The sequence below is a fragment of the Molossus molossus genome, unplaced genomic scaffold (assembly GCF_014108415.1).
Source record: "Molossus molossus isolate mMolMol1 unplaced genomic scaffold, mMolMol1.p scaffold_m16_p_13, whole genome shotgun sequence".
NCBI lineage: Eukaryota > Metazoa > Chordata > Mammalia > Chiroptera > Molossidae > Molossus > Molossus molossus.
The window spans coordinates 1,081,833-1,097,764 of NW_023425348.1; the positions used below are offsets into that span (position 1 = coordinate 1,081,833).

The window sequence follows — 15,932 nt, forward strand, 5'->3', positions numbered from 1 at the left end:
GCCAAAGCCAAGTGTGGGAGAAAGAGAGAAAGAGCCAAGATCAGAGAAGGAACATGGTAAACGAGCATATGACTCAGCTGCCAACACTGTTGGCTTTCCATCTGAATGAGATGGGATGTCCCCAAAGAATGTGAGTGTAAAGGTGACTTGATCTGACTTGAGTTTTGAAGGAATTCATAAAATGCCAAATATTATTTGTATAGAATATTTTTATACTTCACCTACTTTCATGAAGCATTTTACATAATTTATAATAAATGATAAAAAGAAATTCTCCCATTTTCTAGGGAGTAAATTGTAGAACTGACTGGAGATGAAAGGATGATTTGTCATCCATATCTCTTTCTGACTTTTTATTTTTTAAAAATTGTGTCTAGAACATAATTGGCAGTCAGTAAATACTCATATACTTACTAAGCTGTTAAAAGTGTGATTTTTTTTTTTTTTGCCCTGGCTGGTTTGGCTCAGTAGTTAGAGTGTTGGCCATAGGACCAAAGGGTCTCAGGTTCAATTCCAGTCAAGGGCACATACCTGGATTGCAGGTTCAATCCCTGGCCCTGGTCAGGACATGCAGGAGGCAACCAACTGATATGTTTCTCTCACATCAATGTTTCTCTCTCTCTCTCTTTCTCCCTTCCTCCCTCCCTTCCACTCTGTCTAAAAATCAATGAAAAAATATCCTCAAGTGAGGGTTAACAAAAATAAAAGTGTGAATTTTTAGAAACAAACAATATTAGTTGACTTTTTAATTTAGGGTTTTTTTTCTTTGATATCTCATACTTGAACATCTCTCAGACATTTGCTCCTCAGCTGAATTCAGGGCACCATGCCATGTCATTTCTCAATTTGGATTGTTCCCACCATTGTAACAGATCCAAGATTTTGAAATAAACCATGAAATAAGTTGGATAATAGAAGTAGTTCAAACCAAGGTGTAAACTGCAGAGAAATTAAATCAGGAATAATGAAAATAAAAACAATAAAAACCAATCAGGCATTTGCACCACTTTGTTTTTTCAAACGTTACCTGCAAGGCCGGGCCTCTGGTTCCCTCAGAGCCTCAGTCCTTCTAGCCCCAGATGCTGCTGGAGCACATCAGGCTGTGTCTGCGAGGATGAAATGATGTCCAGTGTCGCCTGATGACAAATAAACTGCAAATAGCAACATGGGCGCCCACTAAAAATGAGTTTGTTCAGTTGAATGTGATTTATTTTCAGGCAATTGTTTTTAACTATTGAAGCAGAGCATTTAGATTTGCTTATTTACAGTCATGCTGTGTGTCTCGAGCCTCTGTGTAGATAGAAAACTAGCAAAAGATGGTTATTTAAGACTTTAAAAAATCCCTTTGTGGCAAAGTGCTTTGGGTTACCCAGGCAAATCAAAGCAATAATCAAGGGGCCCATTTGATGTGGAATCTGCAGGGTGTCACTTAGAGCCTCAGGGGGCATGTAGAGCAACATAAAACAAAACTGTGGACACATCCGTGAGATTTATGTCATGTTTATGAACCTCTATCTCAGAGAGCGATCATAACAAAAGAAACCATTTCATGGTTTATTTCAAATTGTGTCACATTTAATGAGACCTATGGCCAAAGATGTACTGACCAATGGCAGGTATTTCCCCTCTTTTGAAAGGTCAAAATATGTTAAGGTTTTAATAAAGGTTCCTTAAAGTCATTTAGAATACTGATGGTTATTCCCCTTCTCTCTGGTCAGATGATTCCAGAGTTTGGAGAGCATTTGCTTATGTATACTCCTATATTTTTAGAATTGAGCTTTAAAAGTGGAAACAAGGCAATATACTATAGAAGAAATTTCCCAGAGTAGGTTTTTCCGCAATAAACCAGTGAGTGGTTTTATTTTGTCTTTTTAACTCTTCCTGGCTGACTGCATTTAGTGTTAAAGGCATTCAGTACCAGGATTTATTTTGGGTGCTAGAAAAACCCAGTCAGAGGTATGAGAAAAAAACAGGTATCTTACATCTTTTCAATAAGCATATACCATCCTCATGACTGTACTTTTTGATTAACCATCATCTATAGTTTGTTTAAAATAGAAATAAAGATAAATTTTCGAAATACCCCATAAAACTGAAAACAAACAGCTACTGAAAATATCATTAAACTCTCAACTGAAAAACCCCTCAAAGAGCTCTGAAATGTCATCAGTTTTAAAACCAAACAAACAAAAACTAAAAGCTCAGCCCTGGCCAGTTTGGCTCAGTGGTTAGAGCATCGGTCTGCAGTCCAAAGATACCCGGGGTTCAGTTCCTGCTAAGGGCACGTACCTCGGTTGCAGTTTGTCTCCGGCCCTGGTTGGGCCATGCGGGTGGCAGCCACTCGATGTGTTCCTTTCACGTTGATGTTTCTCTCTCTCTCCCTCTCTCCCTCCTTCTTGCTCTATCTGAACAAAAAATTTAAAAAAATGTCTTCAGGTGAGGATAAAAAAAAACAAAAAAACAAAAAACTAAAAGCCCATAGAATATGGTATATATTGCACTGTTTCCTAACATGCTTCCTAGGGAATGGGACTAGGAGATGGTCTCTAGTCTAAAAGCTCAAGAGCAGGGAGTGCAATGGTTGTTGGTAAAAATCAGTCTCTTCCATGGAATCCAGAGAAAAACATTTCAGGAACCCAGGCACGGAAGCCTGTGGTGTGGCAAGGTTTATTTGTGATGCAAAATCAGAGGAGTTCCCCTCCTGGGTTCCAATGTCCCATCCTGCCATGAAAAAAGCTCAACGTTGTCTTCATCAAGTTCAAAACAAAAGCCAGTAGTATCCAGAGTTTCTACTTCATATCAAAGCTTAGTCCTTTGGAGCCTGTGTGGTCTGTGGGCCCCGGTTGCTGCTAGACCCCCATGGTCGTGAGCTCCCAGGCAAGGGAGAACTGCAATTAGAACATGAGTGGGCAAGTGCGTTGCCTGGTGGGGGGTGGGGAGCGAGAGTACTTTTTTGTTAATTTAGGATTATAACCAGGAGTTTTTTTCAGTATAACCAATCAACTTCCCAAGCTTTCAGGGGCTTCTCATGGGTCTACCCCCTGACCAATAATCTCTTCCCCAGGTTAGACTGACAGGCCTCTATGGTCAAGCACCTTCTCTGCGCAATTTTGACTTTTATTGTGCATGTTTACCTCCCCCTGCTCCCCCCAACAATCAGGTACCTGAGGGGTGAGGGTGTTAAGTTATAGCTTCCTGGTGAAGCAACCAGGCTCAGTGTCCCCAGCCCATTAGGCTCAGTAATGTCCAGTTCCTTTGCTTCCTTCTTTTTAACTAACTATAGTTAGTTAATATTTAACTATGGCAACACAATCTCTGCTAAAGGAGCAAACATTCTCAGGTATACAGAATTCATTCCCACTGACATGTATATTTTCATTTTTAAAAAGTTCCTAAAACTCATTATGAAGAATAAAAGTAAAAATTGTTCAATAGAAAAATTAAAAAGTGAAAGGGGAATTTATATTTAAAAATACAGCAAATACTTTGGCTACATATGTCAAAGAAGATCAAAACTGCTATTACAGTTAGATAGCCCCATGAAAGAGTAGGAAAAGCTCAGAAACAGATCCAGGTTTACATAAATACATGGTATGTCATCAAGGCAGCATTTCCAATCAAGGGATAACAATCTGGGTAGTGGTGCTGGTACAGTGAAGTCTCCGTGCTGGAGAGAAGTGAGATTCTCATATTTGCCTCTGCCATGCTAAGTCCCATATGCTCAAACACACATACACACAAAGTAGGAAAGTCAGGCACCAGAGGTAAAGGTAAGTATTCCTAGGCAAAGCATTACAGAAGCCATCAACATAACGCATTAATTATATAACTACCCTATGAATCAGGTAAGTGACTGAGTAAAAATAATTTACAACATATGCTTAAAGAGTTCGTCTGTGATGTAGAACAAGAACTTATAGACTTATGAACAAAACGTAAATATTCCATTAGAAAAATGTATACAGAACATTCATGTAGACATTCAACAATTATTTGTTAAGCATCTAGCACCTACTATAGGCCAGCTGTTATCCAAATTTGCCAGCTCAGAAGAAAATAAAAGTATACAATAAAAATAAACCCATAATAAGTCAAGGAAGTTTGTAGAAAACGAAAGCATAGCCTGGCACTGGTATGAAGTAAGAACTATTTTGTACAGGGTGGTCTGAGAAGGCCTCTCATAGCCCTGTAATTAACAAAAAATGGAAAAAGATGGCAGTGGGGAGGACCGGAGGGAGGGTAAGTGTGTGAGAGAGTGAGCTAGTGTGTGAGAGTGTGAGTGGACATGAAGGTGGACGACCAAACCCAGGCAGTGCAGAGCCACTGAGCAGAAAGTTCCTGTGCTGTGGACTGGAGCAACCGGATACCTCGGTAAGCAGCTCTTCCGGGCGCTTCTCCCTGCACCACTGGGAGGTCCCACCATTTTGGAAGATCCTGGGTCTTTCCTGGGAGGGGGCAGTAGAAGCAGCTAGGGCCCAGCAACCTTAACCCACCAGCACACCTGGCACCATCAGACCAGTGGACACTCTGTATCAACACAGACCACTGTACAATAGTGGAGCTCCCAAGGTGCTGGTCACAGAAGCCTCAGACAGCCTGGAGCTCAGCACCATCCCCCATAATAGCAGCCCAATCAGAGTCAAGATATATCCAAACAACAGAGGCTGGGGAGCAGACCCATCCCTAGGCAATAGAAGCACAGATGAGCAGCTGAGACCCATCCCCAAAAACTACAGCAAAAGCTGAGCAGGAGTTGAGCCCCACGGGGCAGCAGCACTCCCCAGCCACCAGAGCAGGACCTGGGGCTCCACAGAGGCCTGTGCTGTCCAGTAGCTCACAAGGGCAGTGGGAAGACAGAGCCCCAGACAGACTGATGCAATCCAGCTGCCCGCCCCCGGGACCTGCAGGGTGTGGGGGCACCAGAGAGGCCTGTGCAACCCAGGAGGGACTGTGCCATCCAATTACCCACAGGAACTGCGGGGTGCTGAAGCACCAGAGAAGCCTGTGTGACCCAGCAGGGACTGTCCCATCCAGTTACCCGTGGGACCTGAGGGGTGCTGAAACACCAGAGAGGCCTGTGCAACCCAGCAGAGATGGCGCAATCTAGTAACTCACGGATCCATGGGGATGCTGAAGCACCAGAGAGGCCTGCTTGTTTTAGCAGGGACTGTGCCATCCAAATACTCACAGGAACTGCAGGGTGCTGAAGCACCAGAGAGGCCTGTGCACAGAGCAGGGACTGCACAATCTTGTTACCCATGGGGCCTGCAGGGTGCTGAAGCACCAGAGAGGCCTGTGCTACCCAGCAGGGACTGTGCCATCCAATTACCTGCGGGACCAGTGGGGAGCTGAAGCACCAGAGAGACCTGTGTGACCCAGCAGCCCATAACATAAGCATAGAGCCTGGTCCCAAAAGGGACTGTGCGATCTAGTTACCCACAGGACCTGTAGGGTGCTGGGGCACCAGGAAGGCCTGTGCAACTAAGCTGCACACAAGATAGGCTTAGAGGATGTGAAAAATGGACTCAGAGTGAATGGAAACTATGCAGATGATCTTAGAACCAAATGGGAATTACAACTAAAATAATGACAAATCCTCAGAAAAAAGCAAGAGAAAAGCAGCAGGATAGAACCATATAACCAGGGACACTGGTATGATCTGTGGAGGCACGAGAGAGTGGTGGGCTGGGAGCCCATGGACAGCAGCAGTCTTAGCTGTGAGTAGCACCCTTGGGGAATGAAGACCAAGCCTGCTCCACAGTGCAGAGAGCCAGAACAGAGTGCTAAAAAAGCCACAGCCATTCACCTGGGGGCTATGGCAGAGAGAGGGTAGACTGGGCTGGAACTCTGTGGGGACACCGGGATTTGAATGGCACTCAGAGTTTTTGCTGAGTTGCGGCCACAAAGGACGGTGACCAGTGTGTTCCCCAGAGCTGTGGGGAAAAGCAGCAGCCCCCTACCCCAGGAAATTCAGCCATTCCCAGATGAGGAGAAGAAATAAAAATTGAGGCTCATTAATAACCAGCATCTATCCCATCCTCTGTAAATCCTCTTATGCAGAACACCAGGGCTACATTCCAAGGTACTGAGTAACTGAGACTACTAGCCTCCAGAAAAAATCTAGAGGATAACTGAACCATTTCTGGGATTGCAAAACTACCCAGGAAAGTAAGACTTGACAGTGGTGTTTAAAGTGGGCCCACCCAGGCTCATCCAAACCCAGTAGAGGGAGCCACAAACAGCAGAACACCAACATCCACAGGGTAAATTTGGCAGGCTCCAAAACCCACTGAGACAGTCAAAATGGTGAAACAAAGAAACAAATCCCAAATGAAAGAACAAGAGAACTCTATCGAAGATGAGATCAATGAAATGCAGTTAAGCAAATTATCAGAGGTAGAGTTCAGAGGCATGATTTTCAGGAAGCCCAACAGCATGAGTAAGGATATCAGCACCATGAGTAAAGATATAGAAACATTGAAAACGAAGCAAGTGGAAATGAGGAATGACATAAGAGAAATAAAGAACACATTGGCAGGACTAACCAGCACAGTAGAGGAAGCTGAGGACCAGATCAGTGAATTAGAAGACAAGGTAGAAAAAAATCAACAAATCAGAAAACCAAAAGGAAAAAATAATTTAAAAAGAGGAAGATAGCTTAAGAGATCTGTGGGACAACTGGAAACATAATAACATGTGCATCATAGGAGTCCCTGAAGAGGAAGAAAATGGGCAAGGATTAGAGAATATATTGTAAGAAGTAGTGACAGAAATCTTTCCTAAGTTGGTGAAGGAAGAAGGCATTCATATTCAGGAAGCACAGAGAGTCCCAAGTAAGAAGAACTCAAACAGGCCCACACCAAGACACACAGTAATTAAAATGCCAAAAATTAAAGACAAAGAAGGAATCTTAAAGGCAGTAACAGATAAGCTACAGGTTACCTACAAAGGAAACCCCATAAGGCTCTCAGCTGACTTCTCAACAGAAACACTACAGGCCAGAAGAAAGTAAAGTAAGTCATCAAGGTCATGAAAAACAAGAATCTGAATCCTAGACTACTCTATTTAGCAAGGCTATCATTCAAAATAGAAGGTCAAATAAAGAGCTTTCCAGACCAAAAAAAAAAAGGCTAAGAAAATATCGCCAAGCCAGCACTGCAAGATATGCTAAAAGGACTGCTGTAATTAGCAGAAGAAATATGAAAAAAAAATAAAATAAAATAGAACTACACTAAACAAAAATGGCAATAAATAAGTACATATCAATTATCACCTTAAATGTGAAAGGTTTGAATGTTCCAATAAAAAGACACAGAGTAGTTGACTGGATAAGAAAGCATGACACACATATGTGTTGTTTACAAGAAACCCACCTCACAACAAAAGACTCACTTAGATAGAAAGTGAAGGGATGGAAAAAAATCTTTCAAGAAAATGGAAAGAAAAAAAAGCTGAGATAGCAATACTCATATCTGATAAAGTAGTTTTCAAAATGAAGACCATAACTAGAGACAAAGAAGGCCACTACATAATATTGAAAGGATCTATCCAATGGGAAGATATAACCTTGATAAACATATATTCACCCAACATAAGAGCACCAACATATATTAAAAATCTTCTGGAGGACTACAAAGGAGAAATCAACAGCAATACAATCATAGCAAGGGACTTCAACACTCCACTGACATTACTGCATAGATCCTCTAGACAAAATATTAACAAGGAAACAGACTCTAAATGAAGCGCTAGATCAAATGGATTTAATAGATATCTATAAAAAAGTACACCCCAAAACTGCAGAATTCGCATTGTTCTCAAGTGCATATGTGACATTATCAAAGATAGACCACATGTCAGGGCACAAACTAAATCTCAACAAGTTCAAGGATATTGAAACCATATCAAGCATCTTCCAGATCACAATGGCATGCAACTAGAAATCAATTGCAACAAGAACATGCAAAAACATTTGAAAACATGGAGGCTAAATAGCAAGTTATTGATCAATGAATGGGTTACCATGAAGATCAAGGAGGAAATTAAAAACTTCCTGGAAAGCAATAAAAATGAACACACAACAGCACTAAATCTATGGGATGCAGCGAGAGCAGTTCTGAGAGGAAATTTGATAGCACTACAGGCCTACCTCAAGAAAGAAGAAAAATTCCTCATAGGCTATAACCTTATAACTTAAAGAACTTCAATGTAAACAAAAAGAAAACACCAGAGCAAGTAGAAGGAAGGAAATAGTAACGATCAGAGCAGAAATAAATGACATGGAGAATAAAAAAATAATTTGAAGGATCAAAAAAACGAAGAGTTGGTTCTTTGAAAAGATAAACAAGATTGATGGAACATTGGCGAGACTCACAAATAAAAAAGAGAGAGAGAACCCAAACACTCAAAATCAGAAATAAAAGAGGAGAAATTATAACTGATATCACAGAAATACAAAGGGTTGTGAACAGATATTATGAACAATTATACAGCAACAAATTCGACAATCTAAAAGAAATGGACAAATATCCCTCATGAACATAGATGCCAAAATCCTGAACAAACTAATAGCAATTTGAATCTAGCAATACATCAAAAATATTATTCACCATGACCAAGTGGCGTTCATCCCAGGGATGCAAGGCTGGTACAATATTCGAAATCAATAAATGTGATACACCACATAAAAAAATGGAAGATAAAAATCATATGATTATATCAATAGACGCTGAAAAAACATTCGACAAAATCCAGAACCCATTTCTGATAAAAATGCTCTACAATCTGGGAATAGAGGGATCACATCTCGACATAATAAAAGCCATATATGAAAGACCTACAGCAAACATCAAACTCAATGGGCAAAAATTAAAAGCATTTCCTTTAAGAACAGGAACAAGAAAGGGATGCCCACTTTCACCACTCTTATTTAACATAGTACTGGAAGTCTTAGCCACAGCAATCAGACAGGAGAAAAATATAAGAAGGATTCAAATTGGAAAGAAGAAAGTGAAACTGTCATTTATTGCAGATGACATGATACTATACATAGAAAACCCCAAAGCCTCTATCAAAAATTTACTAGACTTAATAAATGAATTTGGAAAAGTAGCAGGATACAAAATTAACGTCAAGAAATCAATGGCATTCTTATACACCAATGATGAACTTACAGAAAGAGTAACTAAGAAAACAATCCCATTTACCATCACGGCTAAAAATTAAGATACCTAGGAATATATTTAACTAAAGTAATAAAAGACCTATTCACAGATGACAACAGGCAATTGAAAAAAAGAAATAAAGGAAGATATAAAAAAGTGGAAGCACATACATTGTTCATGGATTGGAAGAATTAACATCATTAAAATATCCACACTACCCAAAGCAATCTATAGATTCAATGCAATCCCCATCGAAATACCAACAACATACTTCACAGAACTAGAACAAATACTTCAAAAGTTCATATGGAACCATAAAAGACCCCAAATAGCCACAGAAATCTTGAAAAAGAACAACAAAGTTGGAGGGATCACATTACCAGATTTCAGGTTATACTACAAAGCCACTGTGATCAAAACAGTCTGGTACTGGCACAAGAACAGGCATATACACCAGTGGAACAAACAGAGAACCCAGAAATGGACCCAAGGCAATATGCTCAATTAATATTTGAGAAAGGTGGCAAGAACATACAGTGGAGTAAAGACAGTCTCTTTAATAAATGGTGTTGGAAAAATTGAACAGCTACATGCAAAAATGAAAAAAAAAAAAAAAATGAAACTAGACCATCAATGTACACCATGCACAAGAATAAACTCAAAATGGATAAAAGACTTAAATGTGACTCATGAATCCATAAAAATCTTAGAAGAAAATGTAGGCAAAAAAATTTCAGACATCATAGACAGCAGAATTTTCACTGATACATCACCTAAGACAACAGAAACAAAAGAGAAAATGAATACATGGGACTATATCAAACTCAAAAGCTTCTGCACAACAAAAGATACAATCATCAAAATGGAAAGGCAACCCACTGTATGGGAGAGCATAATTGTCAATGATATGTCAATCAGATAAAGTGTTAATTTTCAATATATATAGAGTGCTCCTACAACAAAGCAAAAGGAAAACAAAGAACCCAGTTAAAAAATGGGTAGAGGAACTCAATAGACACCTCTCCAAACAAGACATACAAATCTCTAAGAGACATTTGAAAAAAATGTTCAACATCAGGAATCATCACAGGGATGAAAATTAAAACAACAACGAGGTATCACCTCACACCTGTCAGAATGGCTGTCATCAATAAATCACCAAACAACAAGTGTTGGCGATGGTGTGGAGAAAAGGGGACTCTAGTACACTGCTGGTGGGAATGTAGACTGGTGCAGCCACTATGATAAACAATATGGTGTTACCTCAAAAAATTAAAAATTGAACTGCCACTTGACCCAGGGATCCCTCTTATAGGAATATACCCTAAGAAGCCTGAAACACCAATCAGAAAGAATATATGTACCCCCATGTTCATAGCAGCACTATTTACAATAGCTAAGATCTGGAAACAGCCCAAATGTCCATCAGTAGATGAATGGCTAAAAAAGCTGTGATATATAAACACAATGGAGTACCATGTAGCTGTAAGAAAGAATGATTTCTTATCCTTTGAGACTACATGGAGGGACCTGGAAAGCATTATTCTAAGCAAAACAAGCCTAACAGAGGAAGACAAGTATCATATGATCTCACTTATTTGTGGAATATAATGAACATAACAGTCTGAGGAATGGGGTAGTCTCAGAGACGTGAAAGTGGGGTACAGAAAGACAATCCCCAGATGATGGAGAGATGGGGGAGAGATAAACCACAGAATTTACATGCATGTATGCATGAACAATGGACATAGACAGCAACGCTGGGGAGAGGGCGAGGAGGGATGGGGAGAGTGGAATCAGTGGGGGGAAAAGGAGAAACATTTGTAACAAAAATAAATAATGAATGGAATAAAAGGAATGAGTTATTAATACATGCATGGATAAATCTCAAAATCACTGATTTAAGTAAAAGAAGCCATGCCCCCCAAAAAAGGAAGGGGTAGATACTCACTATGTGATTTAATTTATACAAAAAGTAGGATATTCAAACTAATTTACAGTGACAGGAAGCAGGCCATTGGTTATCTGGAGATGAAATGGTTTACAAAAGGGCAAAAAATAAATTTTTATTATCTTTTTTTGTGTATCTTTATTGTTGAATGTATTACAGATATTCCTCATTTTCCCCCATTGACCCCCTTCTACCCACCCCCGCTCCCATCCAGCCTCCCTCCTGCTTTTTCTACACTGCTGTCTGTGTCCATTGGTTATGCATATAAGTTCTCTGGTTTATTTCTTTCCACCTCCCAACCCCCTTCCCATTGAGGTTTATCAGTCTAGCAACCAATTTGTACCTCTTAATCCCTTCACCTTTTTCACCCATTCCCCCAACCCTCCTTTCATCTGGCAACCAACAAAATATTCTCTGTATCTATGAGAATGTTTCTGTTCTGCGTGTTCATTTTATTTATAGATTCAATTGTCAATAGATATGTATTTATTGCCATTTTTTTGTTCATATATTTTATCTTTTTCTTCAAAAAGACCCTTCATCATTTCATATAATAATGGTTTGGTGGTGATGAACTCCTTTAACTTTTTCTTGTCTGGGAAACTCTTTATATGACCATCGATTCAAAATGACAGCTTTGCGGGGTAAAGTAATCTTGGTTGTAGGTTCTTGCTTTTCATCACTCTGAATATTTCTTGCCACTCCCTTCTGGCCTGCAAAGTTTCTTTTGCGAAATCAGCTGACAGTCTTATGGGAACTCCCTTGTAGGTTACTAACTGCTTTTCTCTTGCTGCTTTTAAAATTCTCTCTTTGTCTTGAACCTTTTGCATTTTGATGATGATGTGTCTTGGTGTGGGCCTCTTGGGGTTCATCTTTGTTTGGGACTCTCTGTGCTTCCTGCACATGTATGTTTGTTTCCTTCACCAAGTTAGGAAAGTTTGCTACAATTATTGTTTCAAATAGGTTTTCGATTTCTTGTCCTCTCTCTTCTCCTTCTGGCACCACCAAGATGTGAATGTTGGCACACTTGAAGTTGTCCCAGAGGCTCCTTACACTATCCTCATTTTTTTGGATTCCTTTTTCTTTTAGCTGTCCTGATTGGGTGTTTTTTGCTACCTTATATTCCAAATCGATGGTTTGCTTCTTGGCTTTACCTACTCTACTATTGAATCTGTGTAAATTATTCTTTATTTCAGTTAGTGCCTCCTTCATTTCTGACTGGTCCTTTTTTATACTCTTGAGGCCCTCACTAAGTTCACTGAGGTTCTCACTAAATTCATTGAGCATCCTTATAAGCAGTATTTTGAACTCGGCATCTGTTAGGTTGCTTATCTCCATTTCGTTTAGTTGTTTTTCTGGGTTTTTGTTCTGTTGTTTCATTTGGGACCTGTTTCTTTGTCTCCTCATTTTGGCTGCCTCCCTCTATTTGTTTCTGTGTATTACTTAACAAGAGGTATGGGGCTAGGTGAGACCAGATGCTGCTTGTTTGAAAGAATTTAGGAAAACCTGAAGCAGGATCCAAGACAGGCCAGTACTATTGGAAAGCAACTGGCAACAGGTTGGGTGGGCCTGAAAGTTGGGTGGGACAGGGCCTCAGGGAATCACCAGGGCGGGGCAACTAGTGTGAGCCAGGTTGCTAGAGTCCCAAATATGGCGGCTGTCTGCCGCCCCTGGAAGGGCTCACCAAAGGAATGAAGGCCTCTGACAGCAGTCTGTCCCGGAGAAAGCCCCCTCTCCAGCCCTCGCTCCAATCCCAAACAGCTCAGTTCTTCCCTGTATGTCTCTTGCACCCCTTGAGTTGCCTCCCCTCCAAGTTTAGAGGGAGTGAGTCCGATAAGTCCGTGCACGGGCCCCTTAAGAGGATCTGCCTGGGGCTCGAGCCACCTCAGCCTCCCTGAGCCTCAGTTCCCACCAGTTTTTCCAGCCAGAAGTTATGGGGACTTCTCTTTCTGGAACTCTGATTGGGGGGCCTAGTGTGGGACGGGGAACTCTCACTCCTCAGGGCGGACCTTCCCAGCTGAGGGGTCCTCCTGATTTTTATCCACCACACATGGGTGTGGGACCAGCCCCTCTGCCCCTCCTACCAGTTTCGATGTGGCTGCCTCTTTAATTCTGTAGTTGTAGGACTTCCATTCAGCTCAATGTCAGGCAGTTTTGAATGATGGTTGTTCTGTAGTTTAGTTGTAACTTTGATGTGGTTTTGGGAGGATGTGATACCGCATTTACCTATGCCGCCATCTTGACCAGAAGTCAAATTTTTATTATCTTGACTGGAGATGGTTTCAAGGGTATATACATATGTCACAAATGATCATATGTATACCTTAAGTCTGCACAGTTTATCGTACTTTAATTAAACTTGCAAAAAATAACAAAAGAATAATAAAAAGCAAGAATCGTAAATGAAAAAATAATAATCATTTGGACTTAAAACTATACCTCCACTTTTCAAAATAGACATTTTAGAAAATCAAAAACCAGGCCATAAATTGGGACTAAATATTTGTTAATCACATATCTAATAAAAGACTTGTAGTCCAAATATGTAAAGAACATTAAAAAATCAGTAAGATGAGGCATCACTATCAACTAGTACCTGCAGCAGATGATTCCTCGTGGATCAGCTTGGAGCCTGGAGTTTTCCACATGACCAACAGCAGCCAAGAAAGAACTCATTCCTAGGCATGCCCAGGACCAGAGAGTTTCAGCTGGTCTATGAAGCAATTGATACCAGAGATGAAGAATCCTGTGTGGGGCTGTGTCTTTCAAGCAACCTCATGTTGCCAACCCACGACTTCAGCTGACCTCTCCAGAAGAGAATTGTCAACAAGTTTTAGAACCCCCTTTCATGAAATGTTTGCAGCCCATTTAAGGTGCACTTAGGTGGTGTGGAACCACGCTTTCATAGAGGCATACAAATGCCAGACTGTTATCATCCAATCACTCCTGTGGACATTTCAGGCCCACAAAGAAGAAAACTTGGCTCTGCCAGTCATGTATGCAGTAGCACTTGACCTTTGAGTATTAGCCAATAATGCAAATCAGCAGTTGGTTAAGAAAGGAAAAAGGAAAGTTGGCGACATGTTGGAAAAAGCAGCTGAATTGTTGATGAGCTGTTTCTGAGTCTGTGCCGGTGACACTTGTGCTGGTATAGAGGATTCTAAGAGGTGGGGGATGCTGTTTCTGGTGAATCCATTATTCAAGATTTACTTTAAGATCAACAGATTCCACTTGTGTAAACCTCTCATCAGAGCTATTGACAGCTCAAACCTGAAAGATGATTACGTACAACACAGAGAGTGACATACAGATTCTATGTTGGACGAAAGGCCAGGTATGATGGTGTCTTTAAGCAAGTCGAAGAGTACCTGTCCTTTGCCTTTGAGCACTGTCATTGTTTAAGTCAGAACAAAAGGATGATTTTGATTTATTTACATCCAGTAAAAATGGTTGCGTCATATGCCAACCATTGAGCTTTTGAAAAAGTATTATCTCATGTAGTTTGCTGAAGTAACCAAAGCTGTAAGTGAAAGCAATCTCCTTCGATTGAACGAGGCTCACACGAAGCATGAAACCTTTTTTATTCGCGGTGGCATCTTCCTTATCCTCGAAAAGCTGAGGATTATCACCTACAGAAATCTTGTTAAGAAAGTGTACTTGTGCCCTGGCCGGTTTGGCGCAGTGGTTACAGCATCAGCTCACGGACCAGAGAGGCTCGGGTTCAGTCCCACTAAGGGCATGTACCTCAGTTGCAGTTTGTCCCTGACCCTGATTGGGGTTGTGTGGGTGGCAACCACTCCATGTTTCTCTCTTTCGCCCTCTCTCCCTCCCGCTCTGTCTGAAAATAAATGCAAAAATGCCCTCGAGTGATTATAAAAAAAATAAAATAAATAAAAAGTGTACTTGTTACTCAAAACACACCAATTATCTCTGGATGCTTTTCTAGTTGCCTTGAAATTTATGTAAGTGGAAGACATGGACATCAATGAAGTTCAGTGTATTCTGCCAACCTGATATGTATGGGTCACATTAAAGGCTATATATCACATCAGCATCAGAAGCTAGTTGTTAGCAAGCAAAACCCATTTTCTGCACTGTCTACAGTGTATTGAATGTATAAACAGCCCTGAAAAGTAGTGTGTTCCTCTAGTTCTTATTGTACTGAAGAAATCAGTCCTTTGCCATGATGTTATTTTTTGCAGCCAGAATTTCTTTGGGGCTCTTTTCCCAGGGATGATGAAACTGAATTTGCCAGCATACACAGCCACCTTGACATTTCCTCATCACTCATAACTAATGTCCACCTCGTGGATCTTGGAATTTCTTTCTCAGACATTGCAGACCCCTCCCTTGACCCTGGAGTATTGGTGAAACTTCTGTGAAGGAGACTCTGTCTCCTCTCCTCATAAAAGTTATTCATAAATGCATTATTCGTAAATGCATCATTGTAGCTTTTTATATAATTATTTTTTTTAAAAGGCATTCTGAATTTTTAAAAAATTCAATAAGATGAAAATAAATGAGTGAAATATTTGAACAAATACATTACCAATGATAAAATGTGGACTCAAAGGAACACAAAAAATATATGTTCAATAGTATTAGTTATTAAGAATATTTAAATAATAACTGCAATAATATACATTTGCACATTGTATTAGGGCTAATAACAAAGCACTACAGAATTGGTGATGTTGGGGAAGAAGAAATTTTTGTAGGTCCTTCAAGGTTCTTCTGGCTGGTCCAAGAATTAAATTGACGGTGGACATTAACAGGAGAAAAATAACCAAATTTAATTGCTTACGTATGTGCAGGGC

General features: G+C 40.4%; 1 pseudogene; it reads left to right on the plus strand.

Annotated features, from left to right (window-relative positions):
- Positions 1 to 13,799: 13,799 nt before the first annotated feature.
- LOC118627741 lies at positions 13,800 to 15,227 on the plus strand (annotated as a pseudogene).
- The last annotated feature ends 705 nt before the right edge of the window (positions 15,228 to 15,932 follow it).